This window comes from Octopus sinensis, linkage group LG10 (genome assembly GCF_006345805.1).
Source record: "Octopus sinensis linkage group LG10, ASM634580v1, whole genome shotgun sequence".
Classification (NCBI taxonomy): domain Eukaryota; kingdom Metazoa; phylum Mollusca; class Cephalopoda; order Octopoda; family Octopodidae; genus Octopus; species Octopus sinensis.
The window spans coordinates 17,151,504-17,177,524 of NC_043006.1; the positions used below are offsets into that span (position 1 = coordinate 17,151,504).

At 37.7% G+C, this 26,021-nt stretch overlaps 1 protein-coding gene across 5 annotated transcripts in view; it reads left to right on the forward strand.

The window, feature by feature from the left end:
• LOC115216453 (transient receptor potential cation channel subfamily M member 3) overlaps positions 1-26,021 on the forward strand; it is an 841,279-nt gene that overhangs the window by 8,801 nt on the left and 806,457 nt on the right. Inside the window, exon 1 of one of the 5 annotated variants that reach the window (XM_036506320.1) lies at positions 17,250-17,439. The exons of 3 other annotated variants lie outside the window; for them this stretch is intronic. The gene's annotated coding sequence lies outside the window, so the exon portion shown is untranslated. Of the gene's footprint in view, positions 1-17,249; positions 17,440-26,021 lie in introns of those variants that run through there. One more of the 5 variants, XM_036506323.1, reaches the window with a different exon arrangement.

Consider the following 26,021-nt stretch of genomic DNA (forward strand, 5'->3'; position numbering starts at 1 on the left):
CAGCTTTTGTTTAGCAATTTTAGATCACTCGATAATTGTATTCTCCTTCATGATTCACAACTTCTTGCCAATGTTCCACTAATTTGTCAATGCCTTGACGGTTGGAATCATCTTGCCTTGAAGAATTCATTGAGCCACATTTTCAACTCTAAGTGGTTGTTGAACAAAACACCTTACAGACTGTTGGGGAGAGATAAAAAAAATGAATGTGATAATCTGAAGATACTATATCAGGAAAATGCAGAGGGTGCAGTAGAGCTTCCAAACCAAGCTCTTGAATAGCATTTTTGGATCTTTTCGGTTTGAATGGCAGTTTTTTCTAGCGGTGTCATATGAAATTGTCACCCATAATTATGACCCTAGTATCGATCTATTGCATTTCAATCTATTTTAGGGTTAGGGGGGGGTATCTTTTTTTCTTCACAAATGTAAATAAACCCAATCTGTTTCTTAAACGAGGGACATATTCATACGGTACAGAATGTTTCTTTTACCTCAATGGACGTCATTGATTGGTTGAAATTGCAGAAATTGAAGAAAAAACAATGACAAATATCTTACAAACTATAGAATTTTCTCAATAAAGCCAAGAGAAAAAGATGTTTTATAAACACATTCTACCAGTATACGAAGTTTAAAATATTTTAGTTACCTAGAAATTATGTTAAAAACTGCCGTTCAAAGATCTGCATTTTTGGTCAAATTAGCAGCATGGGCATGAGGAAGAAAGATGAAGTGTTGCCAGTCATATCATTTGGACCTTACTCAATGGTGTGACAGTGATGGACAATGATATCATAAGAGCATCCCATCTGCTGGGTCAGTTCCCTTGTAAATTGATATGGATCCTCATGGATGAGATTATTCAATCAGTCTTCATTGAACTGAACATGATTGCTGGAATGTGGAGAATCTGTAAGAGTGAATTTCTTCCTTGAAAAACCCCCCCACTTCTGTGCAGTTTTTTTTTCAATAATAGCAGCTTCTCCATACATAGCGTAAATGCTTCCTGTGGCCTGGGCAGATTTAGAACATTGACTGAAAGCAAATTTAGAAGCAGGTGTCAAAAATGTTCATTGTTTTTCTACTTGGCACTCCATTGCTGTATGTCTGAAAAGAGGTAAAATTTGTTTCAAATTTATAAAATGCAGAGGAAGAATCGAGCTACAAAAAAAATAATAATAATAATAGTAATAAATCAATAAAACTCTGATAAAAATATTTTGCACATTAATTCAATTATCATTACAAAGAAATGAATCAATTTCTCTGACAACCCAATACATATCTATGTATGTGTGTATATATACATATATTTGTATATGTGTATATCATCATCATCGTTTAACGTCCGTTTTCCGCGCTAGCACGGGTTGGACGGTTCGACTGGGGTCTGGGAAGCCAGGGGCTGCACCAGGCTCCAGTCTGATCTGGCAGAGTTTCTACAGCTGGATGCCCTTCCTAACGCCAACCACTCCGTGAGTGTAGTGGGTGCTTTATGGGTCCCTTGCATTTAATGATGCTGCAAAAAAGAGAGAGACCTGGAGATACCACTATGCAAGGTTACTAAATGAAGAGAATGAATGAGAGAAAGAGAGTTTGCCAAATGTCAACCCAACAGAGGGACCAGCTACCTGAATTGAAAGTACCTTGGTAGATAAAGCAATTAAGGATGAAATTCGAGCAAGGCTGACTGGTACCTGTGCTGCTGGCATGTAAAGTGCATCATTTGAACGTGGGCACCTGTGCCACTGGCATGTAAAAGGAACAATACGAGCATGGCCAATGCCAGTGCCGCCTGGCTGGTATCCGTGCTGGTGGCACACAAAAGGCACTATTCAAGCATGGCTGATGCTAGTGCTACCTGACTGGCAACTGTGCCAGTGGAACATAAACAGCACGATTTGAGCATGGCCAATGCCAATGCTGTCTGACTGGCTCTTATGCTGGTGGTATGTAAAAGCACTCACTACACTCTCAGAGTGGGTGGTGTTAGGAAGGGCCTCCAGCTGTAGAAACCTTGCCAAATTAGACTGGAGCCTGGTGCAGCCTCCCAGCTTGCCAATTCTTAGTCAAACCATGCAACCCATGGAAAGCAGACGTTAAATGAAAATGATGATGATGACGATACATATATCATCATCATCGTTGTTTAACATCCATTATCCATGTTGGCATGAGTTGGATGGTTTGATCAGGTCTGGCAAGTTGGAAGGCTGCGCCAGATTCCAGTCTGATTTGGCATGGTTTCTATAGCTGGATGCCCTTCCTAACACCACCCACTCTGAGAGTGCAATGGGTGCTTTTACATGCCACCAGCACAGGTGCTATTTGTGTGACACCAGTATCTGTCATGATTGCAATTTTGCTTGGCTTGATGGGTCTTCTTCTCAAGCACGGCATAATGCCAAATGTCTCGTTCATTCATCATTGCCTCTGTGAGGCTTAATATTCGAAAGGTGCTTTTTACATGCCACTGGCATCAGCCACTTTGCCTCTGTAAGGCCCAACACTTGAAAGGTGCTTTTTACATGCCACTGGCATCAGCCACTTTGCCTCTGTAAGGCCCAACACTTGAAAGGTGCTTTTTACATGCCACTGGCATCAGCCACTTTGCCTCTGTAAGGCCAACACTGAAAGGTGCTTTTTACATGCCACTGGCATCAGCCACTTTGCCTCTGTAAGGCCCAACACTTGAAAGGTGCTTTTTACATGCCACTGGCATCAGCCACTTTGCCTCTGTAAGGCCCAACACTTGAAAGGTGCTTTTTACATGCCACTGGCATCAGCCCACTTTCCTCTGTAAGGCCCAACACTTGAAGGTGCTTTTTATACATGCCACTGCATCAGCCACTTTGCCTCTGTAAGGCCCAACACTTGAAAGGTGCTTTTTACATGCCACTGGCATCAGCCACTTTGCCTCTGTAAGGCCCAACACTTGAAAGGTGCTTTTTACATGCCACTGGCATCAGCCACTTTGCCTCTGTAAGGCCCAACACTTGAAAGGTGCTTTTTACATGCCACTGGCATCACCACTTTGCCTCTGTAAGGCCCAACACTTGAAAGGTGCTTTTTACATGCCACATCACAGCCACTTTGCCTCTGTAAGGCCCAACACTTGAAAGGTGCTTTTTACATGCCACTGGCATCAGCCACTTTGCCTCTGTAAGGCCCAACACTTGAAAGGTGCTTTTTACATGCCACTGGCATCAGCCACTTTGCCTCTGTAAGGCCCAACACTTGAAAGGTGCTTTTTACATGCCACTGGCATCAGCCACTTTGCCTCTGTAAGGCCCAACACTTGAAAGGTGCTTTTTACATGCCACTGGCATCAGCCACTTTGCCTCTGTAAGGCCCAACACTTGAAAGGTGCTTTTTACATGCCAGTTACATGACGCCAGCATCAGCCACATCTACGATTTGACTTATGTATTTTATTTTTTATTTTTTTTATTTTATCTAGTTTCAGCTCACGAGCTGTGGCCATGCTGGGGCAATATATATATCATCATCATCATCATCATTGTTTAACTGGGTTGGACAGTTTTGACTGAGGGCTGGCGAACCAGATGGCTGCACCAGGCTCCAGTCTTGATCTGGCAGAGTTTCTACAGCTGGATGCCCTTCCTAACGCCAACCACTCCGAGAGTGTAGTGGGTGCTTTTTACGTGCCACCTGCACGGGGGCCAGTCAGGCGGTACTGGCAATGACCTTGCTGGAATATTTTTACACATGCCACCAGCACAGGTGCCAGTGAAGCGACATTGGTAACAACCACGCTCGAATGGTGCCCTTTTACGTGCAATGGGTATGGAAGCCAGTTGGCTGCTCTGGCAATGATCACGTTCGGATGGTGTTCTTGGCACTCTATATATATATATATATTTATTGAAGTAGATAAATGAATTATCTTATTACGGATAATTCAAATGATAACCGATACCTGGGTAGCAAAAATCACAACAGAAAAAGCATGGTTGAGGTTACGACCATGGGGCCTAAAATCCTTGCTTAGTGCGGAAATTTGAAGTTTTATATATTTTTGTAGGAAGAAATGGAGATGAACGAAGATTTAACAAATTCCTTTTTATTATTTTCTACATATGTTTCAAAGGCTGCAAAGTCCCTAATTCGGATTGAATAAGGAGTCCATTTTGCAGCCTTCTCTTCAGGAAAATCCAGGAACTTAATTCTCCAACAAAATGCACAGCAAGCTTTTCGACAAACGCTCACGAGGAGCCCATGGAATAAATGGCATATATATATATATATATATATATATATATAGAGAGAGAGAGAGAGAGAGAGAAATGGAGAATGGAGACAAATGCACAAGATGTTATTTAAATCATTTATATCACCAACATATATGTTTCAGTAGATACATTAAAATTAATCTGGGAGGGAAAATTCAGAAACAAAATGTAGGGCAATCAACAAATTCCCAGATGCAAAATTTTTAATGTAATTTTTAAAAATACACATACATCAATACATTTTAATACAGATCAATAGATTTATATATATAAAAGTACCACATATAAATATATAGATAAAAGTATAGATTAAAAGAATGTAAAAATATTTGAGGTGTAAATAAGGTAAAAAAGTACTTTTATATATATAGCGCTATTGGTCTGTATTAAAATGTATTAATGTATGTGTATTTTTTAAAATATGTTTAAAATTTTGTGTCTGGGAATTTGTTGATTGACCTTGGAAACATGAGGATTAGCTACAAGAAGGGCATTAGGTCAAAGAAAATCTGTTATAATAAATTCCATCTGACCCATATAAGCAAAGAAAAGTGGACGTTAAAGTGATGATGATGACTACTATAATTGTCTCTGTTCCTTAACCCTTTAGTGTTCACATTATTCTGCTAAAATTAATGCTTTTTCTTCCATACTATTTTGAACTAATCATGCATTATCTTGTAGCTGTGAGATTTTGATGAGGTAGCAGTTAATTTTTAAAACGACATTGTAGGGTTGGTGTGAGAGACCTGATCTGGTCAGTTTGAACATAAAACAGGCTGAATACTTTTGGCCAGTTTAAATGCTAAAGTGTTAAACATGACTGGTTTGGTGTCTCCTTTTACTCTTACACTCTGAAGAGTACATGAAATAGGCAAACTGTAATCAGCAGAGTTATATGCCTTGCTTATGGGCACGATACAGTGCTTGTTGTAAAATTTGTACCTTTGTCTAAGTGGACAATAGTCAAGTACTTTAACCTCACAGCTAGTGTGATTCTTTCACAAAATACAATCTGAAATTAGAGACAACTTTCATGGTATTTCTTGTAATACAGGAAGGCAGCGAGCTGGCAGAAACGTTAGCACGCCGGGCGAAATGCGTAGCCGTATTTCCTCTGCCGTTACGTTCTGAGTTCAAATTCCGCCGAGGTCGACTTTGCCTTTCATCCTTTCGGGGTCGATAAATTAAGTACCAGTTATGCACTGGGGTCGATGTAATTGACTTAGTCCATTTGTCTGTCCTTCTTTGTCCCCTCTGTGTTTAGCCCCTTGTGGGTAGTAAAGAAATAGGTATTTCTTGTAATACAGTAAATCTTTATGTGCAGGTGGCATGTAAAAAGCACCCACTACACTCGCGGAGTGGTTGGCGTTAGGAAGGGCATCCAGCCGTAGAAACTCTGCCAGATCAGACTGGAGCCTGGAGCAGCCCCTGGCTTCCCAGACCCCGGTCGAACTGTCCAACCCGTGCTAGTGCGGAAAACGGACGTTAAACGATGATGATGATGATGATGATGATGATGATGAATGGTAGGTATTAGTGGATGGAATTAGCATAACAAAAGTATCTTTGAATTTACAGGTAATTTAATGGTAACTGTTAACATGCCAAGCAAAATGCTTAGTGTTATTTCATTTAGTTTTATGTTCTGTGTTCAAATTCTGTTGAGGTCAGCTTTACCTTTCATCCTTTCAGAGTCGATAAAATGAGTACCAGTTGAGTACTGGGGTCAGTGTAATTGACTTAATTACTCTTGGGTAAAAGTATAAAAACTGCACCCTTCAGCCAAGTCATGTCAAGCTAGTGTGGCAGTTTAGGCTCTCAAACCAGTATGATCTCAAGCTGAAGTTCACAGCCATCGCATTAGACTGTGGTTTGTAGAAAGAACATGCTGAGGCCTTTGTCCTGCAGTGGACTGAATATAGATGATCCGATTCAGTACAATCCATAATGGTAATTAAAAATGTTTACAAAACTCAAGTCCTCAAAGAGATGATATATTCAGGTTAGGCACTTTATATGGTACTGGTAGTTTAGACATAGGCTTTGAATGCAGAAGATCCATGAAAGTTTGAGAGAAAGGGGTCAAGTATATACTGTTAACCCTTTTAATACCAACATGAGACTGGCCCTTGTTCTATGTTACCAAATTCTTATTCTAAAGTAATCTAACCCTTTAGTATTCAAACTGGCCATATCTGTGCCAAATATTCTTCTTGTTCAAAGTGGTGTGGAAGCACTCCGTCGGTTACAACGATGAGGGTTCCAGTTGATCCGAATCAACGGAACAGCCTGGTCGTGAAATTAACATGTAAGTGGCTGAGCACTCCACAGACACGTGCACCCTTAACGTAGTTCTCGGGGATATTCAGCATGACACAGAGAGTGACAAGGCCGGCCCCTTGAAATACAGGTACAACAGAAACAGGAAGTAAGAGTGAGAGAAAGTTGTGGTGAAAGAGTACAGCAGGGATCACCACCATCCCCTGCCGGAGCCTTGTGGAGCTTTTAGGTGTTTTTGCTCAATAAACACTCACATCGCCCGGTCTGGGAATCGAAACCGCAATCCTATGACCGCAAGTCCGCTGCCCTAACCACTGGGCCATTGTGCCTCCACAATGTTCAAAGTAGTCAGATCAGGCCTCTTACACCTACCCTACATTGTCATTTCTAAAGTAAAGAGTCACATCATTGAAATTTCAAAGCTACAAGATACATGAGTAATTCAAAATAATGTAAATATCCAAGCATTACATTTACTACAGCAGTCTGAATGCTAAAGGGTTAAATCAAAACCTTCTATCAATATTCCATGTTAATTTATGTTTTAAACTCCAGCTGAATAAAGGTAAACTTATGTTATTAACAGGCACATGTGTGTGGTTATGAAGCTCACTTTGCAACCATATGGTTTTGGGTTCAGTTTCACAGCGTGGCGCTATGGGCAAGTGTCTTCTACTATAGCTCTCTGGGCTGATCAGTGCTTTGTGAATGAATTTCATTGATGAAAACTATGTGGAAACCCATCATGCATTTATATGTGAGTGTATGTGTTGGTTCCCCACCACTGCTTGACAACCGGTGTTGGTTTGATTATGTCCCTGTAACTTTGTGGTTTGGCAAAAGAAACTGATAGAATAAGTACCAGACTTAAACAAAAAGAAAAAAAAAATGTTAGAAGTACTCAAGCCAGTTTGTTTGATTAACCCTTTAGTGTTCAGATTATTCAATCAAACAATATGCCTATTAATTCCCATTGATTTGAATTAATCATGCATTATCTCATATCTTCAAGATCTTGATGGTGTGATTACTTAATGTAGAATAACATTGTAGGGTAGGTGTGAGAGCCTGGATCTGGTCAGTTTGAACATAAAACAGATTAACTATTTTGGCCGGATATGGCCGGTTTAAATACTAAAGGGTTAAACCTTCAAGGCAGTGCCCCAGCATGGTCGCAGTCCAATAACTGAAACAAGTAACATATTCTACCAAAACATTCAAAGTATTTTATGTTCAAAGTGGCCAGATGTGGTCTCTCACACCAACCCTACAATCTTAAGGCTACAAGATAATGCATGATTAATTCAAATCAACCATCATCATCATCATCATCGTTTAACATCTGCTTTCCATGCTAGCATGGGTTGGACGTATGACTGTGGGCTGGCAAACCAGATGGCTGCACCAGGCTTCAATCTTGATCTGGCAGAGTTTCTACAGCTGGATGCCCTTCCTAACGCCAACCACTCTGAGAGTGTAGTGGGTGCTTTTACATGCCACCAGCACAGGACCAGTCAGGCGGTACTGGCAACGACCTCGCTCGAATGGCAATGACAACGAAAAATCATTACTTTCAACAGAATAATGTGAATGCTAAAGGGTTCAAAATTAATTGGATCAAATAATATATTTCAACTGAAATATGGTGCCAAAAAGGTTGACTTGCACGAAAGGTAGAATACAGGTTAACTGTAACAGTGGCTGGGTAAAGAAGATGAACTACAGTGATATAGTGTAGTATAATGTGGATGGAAGCACTCCGTCGGTTACGATGATGAGGGTTCCGGTTGAGCCGATTCAACGGAACAGCCTGCTCGTGAAATTAACGTGTAAGTGGCTGAGCACTCCACAGACACGTGTACCCTTAATGTAGTTCTCGGGGATATTCAGCGTGAGACAGAGAGTGACAAGGCCGGCGCTTTGAAATACAGGTACAACAGAAACAGGAAGTAAGAGTGAGAGAAAGTTGTGGTGAAAGAGTACAGCAGGGATCACCACCATCCCTTGCCGGAGCCTGGTGGAGCTTTAGGTGTTTTCGCTCAATAAACACTCACAACGCCCGGTCTGGGAATCGAAACCGCGATCCTATGACCGCGAGTCCGCTGCCCGAACCACTGGGCCATTGCGCCTCCACAGTATAATGTAGGTAGTATGGTTTTGTAATACCAATAGGTGATTAAGGCTATAAAAGAGACATGAACTGTTCGTAGTAGAAGCTATTTTAGATACAAAAATAACTGACAATACTAGATTTAAATTATTTCAATCATTGATGTGGGAATGTTGTCAAAATATTTATTCTCATCAATGGAGTTGATGAAAAAAAACTCCGGAAAGGTGTTAGTATGTCTATTGTATACTTTTGTATGTTTTATCAGTTATATATATTCTATAAACAATATGTGTATATAATTGGAAAGCTAATTTGTCAAATGTAGATTGTGTGACTGAACGTCAATCTAATTTGGTAACATCTGGTGAAAAACTGTTAAAATGGTTTATAATTTCTTTAACCCTTTAATATTTAAACCAGCCATATCCACTCCAAATATTCTACCTGGTTTATGTTCAAACTGGCCAGATCTAGTCTTTCACACCTATTCTACAATGTTATTCTAAAAATATACAATCACGCCATCAAAATGAAAGACTATTTTATTTATAAGAGAAACTGGCGAGATCGAGATAGAATACTTATTTCTTTATTACCCACAAGGGGCTAAACACAGAGGGAACAAACAAGGACAGACATAGGTATTAAGTCGATTACATTGACCCCAGTGCGTAACTGGTACTTAATTTATCGACCCCGAAAGGATGAAAGGCAAAGTCGACCTCGGCGGAATTTGAACTCACAACGTAACGGCAGACGAAATACCGCCTTAATCGAGATAGAAGACTGCCAGGTGAACTGTAGTTTTAATTTAAAGGTCTGGCCTAGCCATTTACTGTTTTACGCCGACTGAACTATGAAATAATGTATGACCAATTCCAAACAATGTGAATAAATAAGCATTATATTTGTTAGAATAATCTGAATGTGAATGGATTGATGGATGGAAGCACTCCGTCGGTTACGACGATGAGGGTTCCGGTTGATCCGATCAACGGAACAGCCTGCTCGTGAAATTAACGTGTAAGTGGCTGAGCACTCCACAGACACGTGTACCCTTAACGTAGTTCTCGGGGATATTCAGCGTGACACAGAGAGTGACAAGGCCGGCCCTTTGAAATACAGGTACAACAGAAACAGGAAGTAAGAGTGAGAGAAAGTTGTGGTGAAAGAGTACAGCAGGGATCACCACCATCCCCTGCCGGAGCCTCATGGAGCTTTAGGTGCTTTCGCTCAATAAACACTCACAACGCCCGGTCTGGGAATTGAAACCGCGATCCTACGACCACGAGTCCGCTGCCCTAACCACTGGGCCATTGCGCCTCCACTGTGAATGGATTAATGTATTAGATACAGAAGTGAATGAGTGGTTAAGAAGCTTACTTCCCAACCATGTGGTTTTGGGTTCAGATCCACTGTGCAGTACTTGAGGTAAGTGTCTACTACTATAGTGCCAGGCCAACTGAAGGCACTGTGAATGGATTTACTACATAGAAACCGCAAGAAGCCCAATGTTTATGTATCTGTGTGTGTGTGTTCTCACATGTGTGTTGTTTTTGTCCTGGCATCATGTGATGGTTGTTGTAAATGAGCATCACCATCAAACAAGCAGTGTTGTTCATTTCTAATCCTCTGGGAAAAACATATCTGGCTATGGAGAAATACAGTCTTGCTTGAAAACAGATGGGATCAGTGACAGGAAGGGCATCCACCTGTAAAAAAAATCTACCTCTTTTACTCTTTTGTTTCAGTCATTTGACTGTAGCCATGCTGGAGCACTGCCTTTAGTCGAGCAAATCGACCCCAGGACTTGTTCTTTGTAAGCCTAGTACTTTTTCTATCGGTTCCTTTTGCTGAACCGCTAAGTTACAGGGATGTAAACACATCAGCATCGGTTGTTAAGCGATGTTGCGGGGACAAACATAGACACACAAACATATACACACACACGTACATATATATATATATATATATATATATATATATATATATATATATATATATACGACGGGCTTCTTTCAGTTTCCGTCTACCAAATCCACTTACACGGCTCTGGTAGGCCTGAGGCTATAGTAGAAGACACTTGCCCAAGGTGCCATGCAGTGGGACTGAACCCGGAACCATGTGGTTCGTAAGCAAGCTACTTACCACACAGCCATTCCTACGCCTATACCTTAACAAATTCCATTTGATCCATGCAAGCCTGGAAAAGTAGATGTTAAAACGATATTGATATTTTGATTAGTCACCATATAATCATTAATTATGTTTGATCAACAGTTATATTTTTGTCAATGAACTTTAAATTATTTCTATACTTTGAAAAAAACTCATCATTAAGTAATTTTGTATTAAATTTGTGACAGTTGTATTAGAAAATTTTCAGGGGAGTCTTCTGGATGAAAAACATTCAGTTAAGTGCAGACTAATATAATTATTGTAGCGAAGCAAAAATAATTTTTAATGAGCTGAAATTACACCTGTTGTGAGAAGAAAAGTCATTCATTTTAGTAACTATTTTTGTCAATAAATCCTAAAATTTCAATTAATGAAGAATTATTTGGTATAATAATATTTGTAGTCTTAATTATCCTCGTTTCTCATTCATGTTTTTATAATATCATTAATAATTTGCTTTTATGACTTCAATCAAGTAAGTAGACACTGACAATGTGTGTATTATACTATTAATTTGCATTGCTGGAACTTGTACTGTTATGCATATTAGGCAAACCATCTTAGATTTAATGCTTATGATATTAATCTGTGTGTAATTACTCCTGTTTTTATGGTACAAGCTTCCTGTTTAAAGTGTTCTAAATAAAGAAAAAATTTTCCTTAGAAATTTTGTGTTATAGGAGCACTCCGTCGGTTGCGACGATGAGGGTCCCAGCTGATACGATCAACAGAACAGCTTGCTTGTGATATTAACGTGCAAGTGGCTGAGCGCTCCACAGACACGTGTACCCTTAACGTAGTTCTCGGGGAGATTCAGCGTGACAAGGCTGGCCCTTTGAAATACAGGTACAAGAGAAACAGGAAGAAAGAGCGAGAGAAAGTTGTGGTGAAAGAGTACAGCAGGGTTCACCACCACCTCCTGCCGGAGCCTCGTGGAACTTTAGGTGTTTTCGCTCAATAAACACTCACAATGCCCGGTCTGGGAATCGAAACCGTGATCCTCCGACCGCGAGTCCGTTGCCCTAACCACTGGGCCATTGCGCCTCCATTTTGTGTTAACCCTTTCATTACCAACCCGGCTGAAACTGGCTCTGGCTCTGTAGTACAAATGTCTTGTTTTCATAAGTTCATCATCATCATCATTGTCTAACGTCCGCTTTCCATGCTAGCATGGGTTGGACGGTTCGACTGGGGTCTGGGAAGCTAGGAGGCTGCACTAGGCTCAGTCTGATCTGGCAGTGTTTCTACAGCTGGATGCCCTTCCTAACACCAACCACTCCAAGAGTACAGTGGGTGCCTTTTATGTACCGAATTAAAATCTTCCACCAAACCTTAGTCACAATTTATATTCCTAAAACTATCTAAATCATAGCTAAGTTATTTTACTAAATCCTTTGTTATATTTAAATTAATTGAAAGAAACACGGAGCATCTCAACAGAAATACAGTAACGAAAGGGTTAATCAATGTTCTACAAAGTAGCTTAATAATGATAAAGTCATTTTACTAAGTTTTTCATTATTATAGAAATATGATAACAAAAGGGTTAAGAAAACTGGAAACTAATCAGATTGGTCTCTTTGATCTTCAGACGTTTGTTTTGTACTCTATTGATTAGGATATTTGTTCTTTCTAAAACTGAAAATGTCCTGTAATCTTCAACCCTTTCAATTTCAGTCTGCCAGAGACCATTTCTGGTTCTTTGATGCAAAATCCTGTTATAGTGATACTAAGTTCAACCTTCCATCCAGATTTCATGTTACTTTATGTTTCAAACATCAGTACCAAATTCCTTATCTTCTAAATTAATTGAAACAAACGCAGTGTGTTTCAACAGAAATATGGAAACAAAATGGTTAATAAATTGTTGAATTATCACAGACAGTTTTATCTTTGTGTAGTTTTGTTTAACCCCAGGCTAACTCTGATTAAGTGGACCCCCTAATACATTCCAGATATAACCATCCCTTCCTTTTTTGCATTTAGAATTACATGGTCTTGTGTGTCTTTCATCCTTCATCATCATCATCATCATTTAATGTCCGCTTTCCATGCTAGAATGGGTTGGATTCGACCGGGGTCTGGGAAGCCAGGAGGCTGCACCAGGCTCCAGTCTGATCTGGCAGTGTTTCTACAGCTGGATGTCCTTCCTAATGCCAGCCACTCCGTGAGTGTAGTGGGTGCTTTTTACGTGCCACCGGCACAGAAGCCAGTCAAGGCAGAATACAGGAGAGGTACAATTTGATGTAAATCTAGCTCTTATTCCTAGCAAGTCAAGTCACCCTATTCAGAGTCTCCCATTGGTTTGGCTTCATGTTGTGAGATGGTTACCTCCCTCCCTAACAGAGCCAACACTGCTGGAAATCATACACACATGGAATAACAAAAGAGTCCCATAACTTTACTGCTCTCTTAGGTTGTGAGGAACATGGTGGTTGTACCATGTAAATACCTTTTTTTCACCCATCTAATACAAACCTGCCTGAGACTACTCTTGGTTTTATAATTCCTGTAAATTTGTTCCAGACACCAGCTTAATGATGATAAAGTAATTTTCCTAAATTTTTCAGTATTTTCAAAATTTTGCTCAATAAACATACACAATGCCCGGTCTAGGAATCAAAACCGTGTTCTTACGACCATGAGTCCGCTGCCCTAACCACTTGGCCATTGCGTTTCCACACTGCTGCTGTTGACAGCTACTGCTTTTCTACATCAACAAACTAAACACAATTACCCTGTACGCTTCTGGATATCCAACAACCTGGTTAACCATGTTTACTGATTCCTACTCATCTCAATAAAGAACTATTGCATCACATGGCTATTTTTGATGAGCAACTCCTAAGATTTTTCACTTCCATGATTCAAGAAGTTAGTATCTTTGGTAACTTCTTAGTAAATAAAATGTCATGTCTTTAACATTTACCACTATTAATATCAAAGAGACTCAGTTTTTTTAATTTGAAAACAATGAATATTTTACATAGATCAACGCAGCTGCTCACTGTATACAAAGTTCATTCATATACATTCCAATTTATATACCATAATATTCTCATCTGGAATGACATATCACCTTTTATTGACATTCCAGAATACATTCAGAAGAAATCTTGTTATCTGATCAAAGAGATAAGCTAATATATTCTTTTCTGGTCTAGGCACAAGGCCCGAAATTTTGGGAGATGGGGCCAGTCGATTAGATCGACATGAGTATACAACTGGTACATAATTTATCGATCCTGAAAGGATGAAAGGCAAAGTCGACCTCGATAAGCTAATATATTAATATATACATACATGCATACATACATACATACATATATATATATATATATATACATATATATATATATATATATATATATATATATACACATCATCATCGTTTAACGTCCGTTTTCCATGCTAGCATGGGTTGGACAGTTCAACTGGAGTCTGGGAAGCCAGGAGGCTGCACCAGGCTCCAGTCTGATCTGGCAGTGTTTCTACAGCTGGATGCCCTTCCTAATGCCAACCACTCTGAGAGTGTAGTGTGTGCTTTTTATGTGCCACCGGAGGCTGGTAGTGGACATGATTGGTTGATGCTTTTTACGTGCCACCGGCACGGAAGCCAGTCAAGGTGGCGCTGGCATCGGCCACATTTGGATGGTGCTTTTTACATGCTACCAGCACAGGTATCACAACTACAATTTCCATTTGATTTTTATTTTGATGTTGATGTACTTGACTCAGTAGGTCTCTTTAAGCACAGCAGGTGACCCTACGATCCAAGGTAAGCACAACAGGTCGTTCTGCGATCCAAGGTACTTGGGATGGGCTGGGGCTGCTATGCGAAACACACACACTTTATATTAGATAGATAGATAAATAGATAGATAGATATGCTTGCATGTATATGATGGTCTCCTTCCAGTTTCTGCTTACTGAACTCATTTCCAAGGCTTTGGTCTGTTTGGTGCTGTAGCGGAAGAGGAAGACACTTGCCCAAGATGCTGCTCCACCTACGCATGCACACATACACACACACACACACATGTATGTATGAATGCATGTGTAGTAGTAGTAGTGGTAGTAGAATACAAGTTAATTAAAAGTGGTTGATGTTCTTGACTAAACCATTACTGAAATTAGTAAAAGAGTAAAAGAAAAAAAAATCACAGACTTTATTCTATTCTATTTATAGTTCTTTAAAAATTTCATGCTACTCAGGTAACAGGAATTTCATTTTCTGAATATTTAGTTGAAACCAATTATTTTACAATAAAATTCCTACTTTTCTTTTTCTTTTTTAACACTTTTTCCTCTTTAAATATTAAGTGTTCTTTGAAATTAAACTTTAGATAACTTCCTTTGATAACTTTCATTTTCTTTTTAAAGAAACCTGTTATTTCGATAGTTTAAAGACCAACCTATTTGTGTCATTTTCAATAAATAAATAATTAAAGATTTGAAAATGACAGGTACAAAAGTGTTTCGTGTTAAATTGATTGAATTTTTTTCATGGAATTTTAGGCTGGTGTCTCAGTCTACTTCTTTACATAATTTTTTTTTTTTTGCTATTTTTACAAGATTCATGTTATTTCAATTCAATTAGGTTTTATTTTCACAATCAGTATCATTGGAATTTTGTGCTTTCTCTTCTTTTAAAATGAATTTCTATTTTATTTAACCCCCCCCCCTTACCCCATCATCCATCTACATAATATATACTTTACATAATGTGTTGAGTGCACTTGCATTTGGTATGTGCATATATGTGTTTAAGGCCCTCATGCTTTCCGAAATCCGCCGAAACTACACCTGATTATATATACACTTTAGATGAGTTGTAGTGCACCAGAGCACTGTACACAATTATTATTATTATTATTATTATTATTATTATTATTATTATTATTTATATATATATATATTTGTATTGAATTAAGAGAAGAAAATGGAGAGTTGGTGGTTAATAAATATTCATTATTAATAAATTGATAATTATTTCTTCCTACAGATGTTTCCATTTATACTCATTGAATAAATTACAAATTTATAAATTAAATTTGCATTTATAATTTATGAGGAAAATATCATCAGGGAAAAGTTAGATATTAAGAAATTACATGTTGATCTATCTGTTCATTCCAGCCGACTTTTTCCTGATGATATTTTGCTCATAACATATAAATGCAAATTTAATGCATAAATTTGTAATTTATTCAATGAGTATAAATGGAAACAGCTATAGGAAGAAATGATTATCAAATTATTTATAATAAAGAATAATTAATCGCTAACTCCCCATTTTAGTCCTGTAATTAAAAACGGATTATATACTTAATATATATCTACTGATTTAGGAAAATTTTATTTCCCAAAAATATAAGGTATAGAACCAGTGTTTTCTTGGATGTAATCATTCCTTTAAGAGGCTGATATATCCTCTTATATATATATATGTATGTATGTATATATGTATAAATATGGCATAAGCGTATATGGTATACTTCCCAACCATATGCATGGTTCCAGGCTCAGTCCCACTGCGTGACACCATGAGCTAGTATCTTCTACTATAGTATCGAGTCGACCAAAGCCTTGTGAGTGGATTTGGTTCATGGAAACTGAAAGAAGCCTGTCGTATATATATATATATATATATATATATATATATGTGTGTGTGTGTGTGTGTGTGTGTGTGTGTGTGTGTATGTTTGTGTGTGTATGTATGTACCTGTGTGTGTGTCTTTGTGTCTGTTTGTCCCTCCCCATCACAGCTTGACAACTGGTGTTGGTGTGTTTACATCCTTATAACTTAGCGGTTCAGCAAAAGAGACTGATAGAATAAATACTGGGCTTAAAAAATAAATCCTGGGATCGATTTGTTCAATTAAAATCCTTCAAGGCAGTGCTCCTGCGTGGGCTGCAGTCAAATGACTAAAACAACTAAAAGAATAAAAGAATGTATATGTGTTTGCTATAACTTGTGGTGTTGTGACTCCCCCTGTCCTGAAATTGTTGTTTGAGCATTGTTGCCCCGACATAAATGCATACCTTACTTGAAAAACAGGCAAGGATTTATGACACGAAGGGCATTCTGCAATAAAACGCTGCCTCAATAATGGATTCCTCTGTCCCATAATGTCATGGAAAAGTCAATAAAGAATGAATAAACAAATGTAGTCCTCTATTAATTACAACCTATCCTCTGAATTAACTGTTGTTATTGGAGTTAAAGCATGTGAAACCACTTCAGCTGCTCACCTTAATATCCTGTTTTGCGTTGTTATTAAGTATCATATGTCCGTTTGGCTACCACTGGTCTAACTGAGATAAGTGACCTAATCCATCTAAGGAAGTAAATGGAAGATCACTTTATCAAAAATTTCCAGACTAATTTCTGTCATTTAGTAGCGCTCATCCTTTCTCTGTCTGTCTCCCTCTCCCAATACATCAAAATGTAACAGATTTTATGTCAACAGAGAAAAGATAAATAGAGGGGAAAGTTCTTTTAGTTTGCATGGTACAACACTATCTCAGAACTCTAAATTAAAAGGAGAAACATTGGATATAAAACTGAAAGGGGGATGCCAAATTATTTACCAAATTACATCCAAGGTTGGATCTGTACTTCTCTTTTTTTTTTTAGTTACCCTAAACTGGCACTCAATTTATTCTAACATTCTTCTCTGTTATCGTCTCTCTCTCTCTCCCTAGCATATTCCAATATATAAATGTGTTTTTTAATTAATTCTACTTTAATCTTTGATTCCTTAATGATGTCATCTCTTGTGTTTTTGTTGTTTAACCCATTTTATACCAATATGTTCAAGATCACACTTCTTTCTGTAATACAAGCTTCCTGGTAAAAAGCAATTTAAATTAAAACCTACCTTCAAAGCATGTTAATTATTGTTCCAAATCACTTAATAATAACAAGATTATTTTTACTAAATTCTTCATTATTTTCAAAATCTATTGAAGCAGATGCAGTGTATTTCAACAGAAACATGTTGATAAAATTTTATGTTAATTTATGTGCCAAAAACCAGTCTAATGATGACAGTTATTTTACTAAATTCTTCATTAAGTTTTTAAAAATTAATTGAAATAAATGCAGTGTATTTGAGTAGAAATATTCAGGAAACATTTTTTCATGCTGAGAGTTGCTGAAGCATGGAACAAACTGCCGGCATCAGTTGTTAGTTGTTGGAGCACTGCATCCTTCAAAACTTCCATGCTTCCTGAGATTCGCCAACACTACACCTGATTTTCTCCCTCCATACACACACAAGCACGTGTTCGCTTTCCAGACATTTCTACATTACTGCATGTACTTTATATGCACTTTCTGACAAGTTGTGGTGCACCTGAGCACTGTATACAATAATTTCATTATTATATAAATATGGTAGCAGAAGGGTTTGAAAATGTTCAGTATGTAAACAAACTTGTAAACATAAGTGGACAAATGGATAACAATATAGACTATCCTTTTTCCTAGAGTCAAATCCTCTACAAACATGTCATTAGGTACTTGGACTTTTCTCAGTTCACTCAACTGTCCGGAAGAGGCACTAGATCATCCGTAAATGTTATTTTAGACAGAATATCATCGTATCTGGGGAGCAGCTTTATCACTCTTCTACATATTACTATTTCAATTGAAAAACTGTTATAATGAAGGCATTTGTTTCAGTTTCTTTCTTTTTGTTTTAGATTCTATTCAGCCCTTTAGCATTTAAACAGGGTGTGGAGGCACATGGCGTAGTGGTTAGAGCAGCGGACTCGTGGTCGAGGGATCGCAGGTTCGAATCTCAGACTGGGCGATGTGTGTGTTTATGAGTGAAAACACCTAAGCTCCACGCGGCTCCGGCAGAAGGTAACGGTGAGACTTCTGCTGACTCTTTCGCCACAACTTTCTCTCACTCTTTCCTCCTGCATCTTGCAGCTCACCTGCGACGGACCGGCGTCCTGTCCAAGTAGGGAACCTATACACCAAGAAACCGGGAAACTGGCCCTTATGAGCGAGGCATGGCTTGAGAAGGAACAAACAACAAACATTTAAACAGGCTATATGCAACCCAAATATTCTATTTGTTTTATGTTCAAACCATCCACATCAGGCCTCTCACACCTACCCTAGAATGTCATTTCAAAAAAATTATAATCACACCATTGAAATCTCAGAGCTACATATAATACAAGATTAATTTAAAATAATATGAATAATTAAGTACCACACTTGAGAGAGTAATCCGAATGCTAATAGGTTAATACTTTCATTTTTACTACTTATTGCAGATTTTTTCAATGAGAAATATCTTGGTTATTGTAACCTTAAAAATTTGCAGTCTAAAGATGCAATTTATAACATGAGCTTGTGTGTCACAATCGCTACTTCATGATTCAGTATATTCTTGTATAGTCTATCTTACATTCCATGTAGCTAGTTGTTCAAATAAGCAAAATTCCAGATTATCTGTCAACAAAATCTGTTCAGCAGTCACCTCATCTTAAATCTGGTGCACAGTTATCCACCTGAAAATAATTGTTTCAAACAATCTGTCTGCTCTCAAACAATGGGAATACATATGCATATACACATACACTGTCTATGTATGTGAGCTTATTTGTTTGTACTGTCTCTGTAAATTAAAAATGATAAGCTTTATTACAGTAAGTATCTCTAATTAGATTTTTTTGAAACGAACTGCATTAAGTATGCTAACACTAACTCAACTATTGTTTTTAACAAGGATGACATCCCTTACTCTTTAACCTCAATGATTTTTTTTGTTTTTTAAATGTCCTAATTTTTAACATATATTCATTCATATACATCCACTTTCTAATTCTCTTGTCTCTACTTTCTAACAAGCACATTGAAGACTATGTATCTCTGAGGATGTGTAATTAAATGGAAGCATGTGTTGAGTTGTCTCCCATAATTGGGGGACACCTTACTGAAAAAGTATTTCTCACTAGATTCTTGATATCCATGCATTCAAGAATTTTGCTTCACAACCATGTAGTTTCTAGCTTAACCCTTTCGTTACTGTATTTATTTTGAGGTGCTCTGTGTTTCTTTCAATTGCTTTAAATATAACAAAGAATTTAGTAAAATAACTTAGTTATCATTCAGCCAGTGTTAGGAACATAAATTGTGACTAAGGTTTGGTGGAAGATTTTAATTCAAAACTTATGAAAGCAAGATATTTGTACTCAGAGCCAGAGCCACTTTCAGCCGGGTTGGTAACGAAAGGGTTAATCTTAGTACACAACATGTTGCTTTAGTGCCTAATTCTGGAGTCAGAAGTCCATTATATGTTTGTTTTTGCTTGTGTTTATGTTTTACAGTTTGTCAAATAGTATTCTGTTGTGTGAGGAATGGTATCTTCAGTAACTTCACTTTGCTGTCAAAATTGGTAAAATAAATAGCAGACTGAAATAAATAAATACTAGGGTTGAAAAATTGGACTGACTAAAGCTTTTCTAGGCAGTGATCTGGTATAGGCACAATCTGTCTGAAATTGTTAAAAGAATATCCATCTACACACACATGTATATGTATGTATGTATGTATACACACATGTATATATGCATATATATATATATATGTATATATATATATATGTATATACTTTGATACTTTGATAGGTTTCGGCCATTATTGGCCCAGGCCATGTCTAACTTAATAGCACCACCTGGGCTTAATAGCACCATATATATATATATATATATATATATATATATATATATATTTATATACATTTAATCATATCAAAGGGAAATGGAAATTAGTAGAAATTTTCACTTCCAGTAGCCTAGCATGTAAAAATTTAGTCCAAAGACTATGTATTACTCATAAAATACAGTGTACATTTATACACATAAGAGGAATCCACTTATGGGATTCATCACGCCAGAAAGAACAGCTAGGTTTTAAAACCACAAAATTTGGGATAAAATTTTGAAAGGAACGAAATGAAAAATAAAAACTGTTACCATCTAGTTTCCTGGACCAATTGGTTTCTGATTTTAGTTTAGCAAATAAGATTATTTGCTAGGTGAAATCATTATCAACAGGAACACAGATTAAATATATAAACACGAGGCGATCAATTATATGTCTCGTGTTTTTACATCCTAATTCTTTCAAATCTACTGCGCAGACGCAGCTCCTCATCGGCAATAAAAAAATGCCAACTTTTGAAATTCGAAAATTATCCAAAAACTTATAATACTTAATCAGGTCAAAGGGAAATGGAAATTAGTAGAAATTTTCACTTCCAGTGGCCTAGCGTGTAAAAATTTAGTCCAAAGACTATGTATTACTCATAAAATACAGTGTACATTTATACACATAAGAGGAATCCACTTATGGGATTCATCATGCTAGAAAGAACAGCTAGGTTCTAAAACCACAAAATTTGGGATAAAATTCTGAAAAGAACAAAATGAAAGCTAAAAACTGTTACCATCTAGTTTCCTGGACCAATTGGTTTCTGATTTTAGTTTAGCAAATAAGATAATTTGCTAGGTGAGTCTATCATGAATATTGTCGCACCTCCTTCCTTGAAATGGGAAAGAAGGGCCATTTTCATTGTACTTGTGGTTATGGTGAAAGAATGTGTGTGGTGGACGCATATGAAAGGTCTAGAGACAAACAATTTCCTCTCTGGTGAATCTCTCATCAATTCTTCAAATATCACTTGAAGAGGAAGGTGAGAGTAGAGAGGGAAGTTTTATCTAGTGACTGTTTCAAAAAAAAGATGGGTGAATGTAGCAAGGATGGTACATGTGAATTACATAGCCAGCTTGAGCATAATCCTATTAACCAAAAAGAAAAAGAGAGTCACTTACTGTAACGTGTTTTTATTGCATGACATTATTGCCCGAGGTTACCGTGGTCTTTTCTGCAGGCTTTTCTTTCCACCGATAAACCTAATCTGTTTCCTCTTATTACATTATGACATTTTTGTGATACACGATCCCTATTGATCAGCCTTCTTTTTTTTTTTCTCTCCACGATCCCTTTTGATCGAAATTCTACCCCTCCCCTTTTTACTCTTCCCAAAAAGAAAAGCTCTACTTTGTATTTTGTCTCCTCTGTGTTCAGCCCTGTGTGGCCAATAAAGAAACATATATAATATATATGTATATTAATATATATATATATTAAATATATATAGTTAAAATGGAGAGCATAATCATGTGTGTGTGTGTGTATATGTGTATATATATAAAACAATTATGTTGCCCATTTTAATCATTTGAGAACCCATACAAAATGTTTTTAGTTTTCTTTTATATCTTGTATTAAAAATTCTCAATGGAACATCTGTGACCTGGTCTCTGACACATTTCCTCTCCATCTGCCCTAAATAAGTTACTGGCTATACTTTTTTTAATTGTCAGGAAGGTGCCCTTCCATACAACACCCATTTCATTTCGTTTTTGAATTTTGGCCTTATATTGCTGTCTAAGCTTTTGTCACAGACTTGTAGCCACTTTCATTTTCAGTTCTTTTCTCTTTTTTTTTCCCCAATGTGTATAATTCTTATTCAATTCATAAAAATTATTAGAATTGGGAATCAAATATGAAAATATTATCGAGTGGCTAGCAGAAAGTTGCCCCAAAGGTGGTCTTTCTGCTAGTGTGTGTGTGTGTGTGTATATATATATATATATATATATATATATATATATACGGGTGTGATTGTGTATAGAAGAATATATTAATAAAAGGAATTCCAACCTTGTCTGATTTTCACGTTTTATTTACAATCTTATAATGATATAATTTTAATATAATATAATATAATATAATAAAATAAAATAATAGAATGTTAAATGTTCATTCTGATTGAACTAGTACTTTCATGCATTAAATTCTGCAATCTTCAGGTTCATGTAGTAGTGGTGACAGTCATGCTTCACAATTTTTGACTGTATATATATATATATATATATACATATATATATATATGAGTCCGTTGCCAGCCTCGCCTGGCCCCGTGCCGGTGACACGTAAAAGCACCATCCGTTCGTGGCCGTTTGCCAGCTCTGACTGGCACCTGTGCGGGTGGCACGTAAAAAGCACCCGCTACACTCACGGAGTGGTTGGCGTTAGGAAGGGCATCCAGCCGTAGAAACACTGCCAGATCTGACTGGGCCTGATGAAGCCTTCCAGCTTCACAGATCCCAGTTGAACTGTCCAACCCATGCTAGCATGGAGAACGGACGCTAAATGATGATGATGATGGTGATGATATATATATATATACACACACACACACATACACACAAATATGTCTATACATGAGTGTACATGCAATATTTCAGAGCAAGCTGGCAGAATCATTTGCATGCTGGACGAAATGCTTAGCAGTATTTTGTCTGCTGTTATGTTCTGAGTTCAAATTCCGCCAAAGTCAACTTTGCCTTTCGTCCTTTCAGGGTCAATCAAATAAGTTCCAGTTACACACCGGGGTCAATGTAATCAACTTAGCCCCTTCTGTCTGTCCTTGTTTGTCCCTTCTATGTTTAGCCCCCTGTGGGCAATAAAGAAATAAATATTTCAGAGTAATATTAAAGGTGAAAACATAAAAGAATTCATTTTCTAGTCAAACTGTTCACATAAATACTTGTAGCTACATTGTACATATTCACAAACATGCATATATAAAGCACATCCACAGTTTATATATCCATACTGATGTATCCATTTAAACAACAATAAATCTCTGAACAAGATATAAACAGTAACCGCTCGACAACGTAAGGGGTATTAGCCATCTGAATGTGGCGGGGTGTTACTGATGCTTTTAGCCCCAGGCGATCAACGTCACCAGAAGCATCAGTAACACCCCCCCCCCCGCCCCCAGTGGCTAGCCACATTCAGATGGCTAATACCCCTTACGTTGTATCCATTTAGTTTTACAGAAAATCATTTACTCTCTTCACTCCCTCTTACTTGTTTCAGTCATTTGACTGTGGCCATGCTGGAGCACCGCCTTTAATCGAGCAACTCGACCCCGGGACTTATTCTTTTGTAAGCCCAGTACTTATTCTATCGGTTCTCTTTTGCCGAACCGCTAAGTAACGGGGGACGTAAACACACCAGCATCGGTTGTCAAGCAATGCTAGGGGGACAAACACAGACACACAAACATACACGCACACACACATATATATATATACATATATCCGACAGGCTTCTTTCAGTTTCCGTCTACCAAATCCACTCACAAGGCATTGGTCGGCCCGGGGCTATAGCAGAAGACACTTGCCCAAGGTGCCACGCAGTGGGACTGAACCCGGAACCAAGTGGTTGTTTAGCAAGCTATTTACCACACGAATACACTCGCTCATAAACATACATTTACATTGGCATGAAATTGTGTATATGTAAAAAAAATTTCATCAGAATAATTAACGCAATTATCTCTTATAATTTTGTTTAGGAATGTCAGTAATGAAAGTGTATTGTTTCTGCTCTACTTATCTAATGTTAGTTTCCTCCTTTTTCTGTAAAAAAAAATACATATAAGGCGCATATAAGTGGCTGTGTGGTAAGTAGCTTGCTAACCAACCACATGGTTCCGGGTTCAGTCCCACTGCGTGGCATCTTGGGCAAGTGTCTTCTGCTATAGCCCCGGGCCGACCAATGCCTTGTGAGTGGATTTGGTAGACGGAAACTGAAAGAAGCCTGTCGTATATATGTATATATATATATGTGTGTATATGTGTGTGTTTGTCCCTCTAGCATTGCTTGACAACCGATGCTGGTGTGTTTTCGTCCCCGTCACTTAGCGGTTCAACCAAAGCCTTGTGAGTGGATTTGGTAGGCGGAAACTGAAAGAAGCCTGTCGTATATATGTATATATATATGTGTGTGTGTATATGTGTGTGTTTGTCCTCTAGTATTGCTTGACAACCGATGCTGGTGTGTTTACGTCCCCGTCACTTAGTGGTTCGGCAATAGAGATCGATAAAATAAGTACTGGGCTTATAAAGAATAAGTCCCGGGGTCGATTTGCTCGACTAAAGGCGGTGCTCCAGCATGGCCGCAGTCAAATGACTGAAACAAGTAAAAGAGTAAAGAGAGATAACGTGACTGTGTGGTAAGAAGTTCCCTTCCCAACCTCACGGTCCCTGGTTCAATCTCACTATAGGGTACCTTGGGTGAGTCTTTTCTGCTATAGCCTTGGGCCAGCCAAAGGCCTTGCAGTCATTGACTGCAGATGTTCAAGCTGGGCCTAAATTGCAGAAGTGAAGGGAAAGCTTTCAAAGGTCATAAACACTATCCCTACTCCCCTAACTATCGTATTACAAAAGTCTTAATCTATCTCTCTTTTCATCTTTCTGTGTTCCTTGCCAGTCTATCATCTTACTCCAAAGACCTTTTTCTCCCAGCTATACGCTTAATTAGTGCTAATTTTTAATGCCAAATCAAAGCACACATCTATCTATCTGTCTATCTATATATCTGTCTATCTATATATCTGTCTATCTATATATCTGTCTATCTATATATCTGTCTGTCTATCTATCTATCTATCTCTCTATCTCTCTCTCTCTCTATCTATCTATATGCCCACACACACATATACACACATATATTATATATATATTATATTATATACATACAGGAGTAACTGTGTGTTAAGAAGCTTGCTTCACAACCGCATATATATATATATATATATATATATATATATATATATATATATATATATATATATATATATATGTATATAATATATACATGAGCATCCAATAATACTATATTTGTTCCACGTCCTCGAGTTGTGTTTTTTTATGCTTTCTTGTTTGGATTAACTTTATATTATATATATATATATATTATATGTATGTATATATACACACACACACACACACACACACACACACACATATATATATATATCCTACTTTAGTTAATACTTAAATTTATTAAATATGAAGGAACTACATGTGTTTCAGTATTGGAAAATTACAGTATATATACATATACACGACTGTATATATATATCATCATCATCGTCGTTTAACGTCCGTTCTCCATGCTAGCATGGGTTGGACGGTTCGACCGGGGTTCTGGGAAGCCAGAAGGCTGCACCAGGCTCCAGTCTGATCTGGCAATGTTTCTACAGCTGGATGCCCTTCCTAACGCCAACCACACCGTGAGTGTA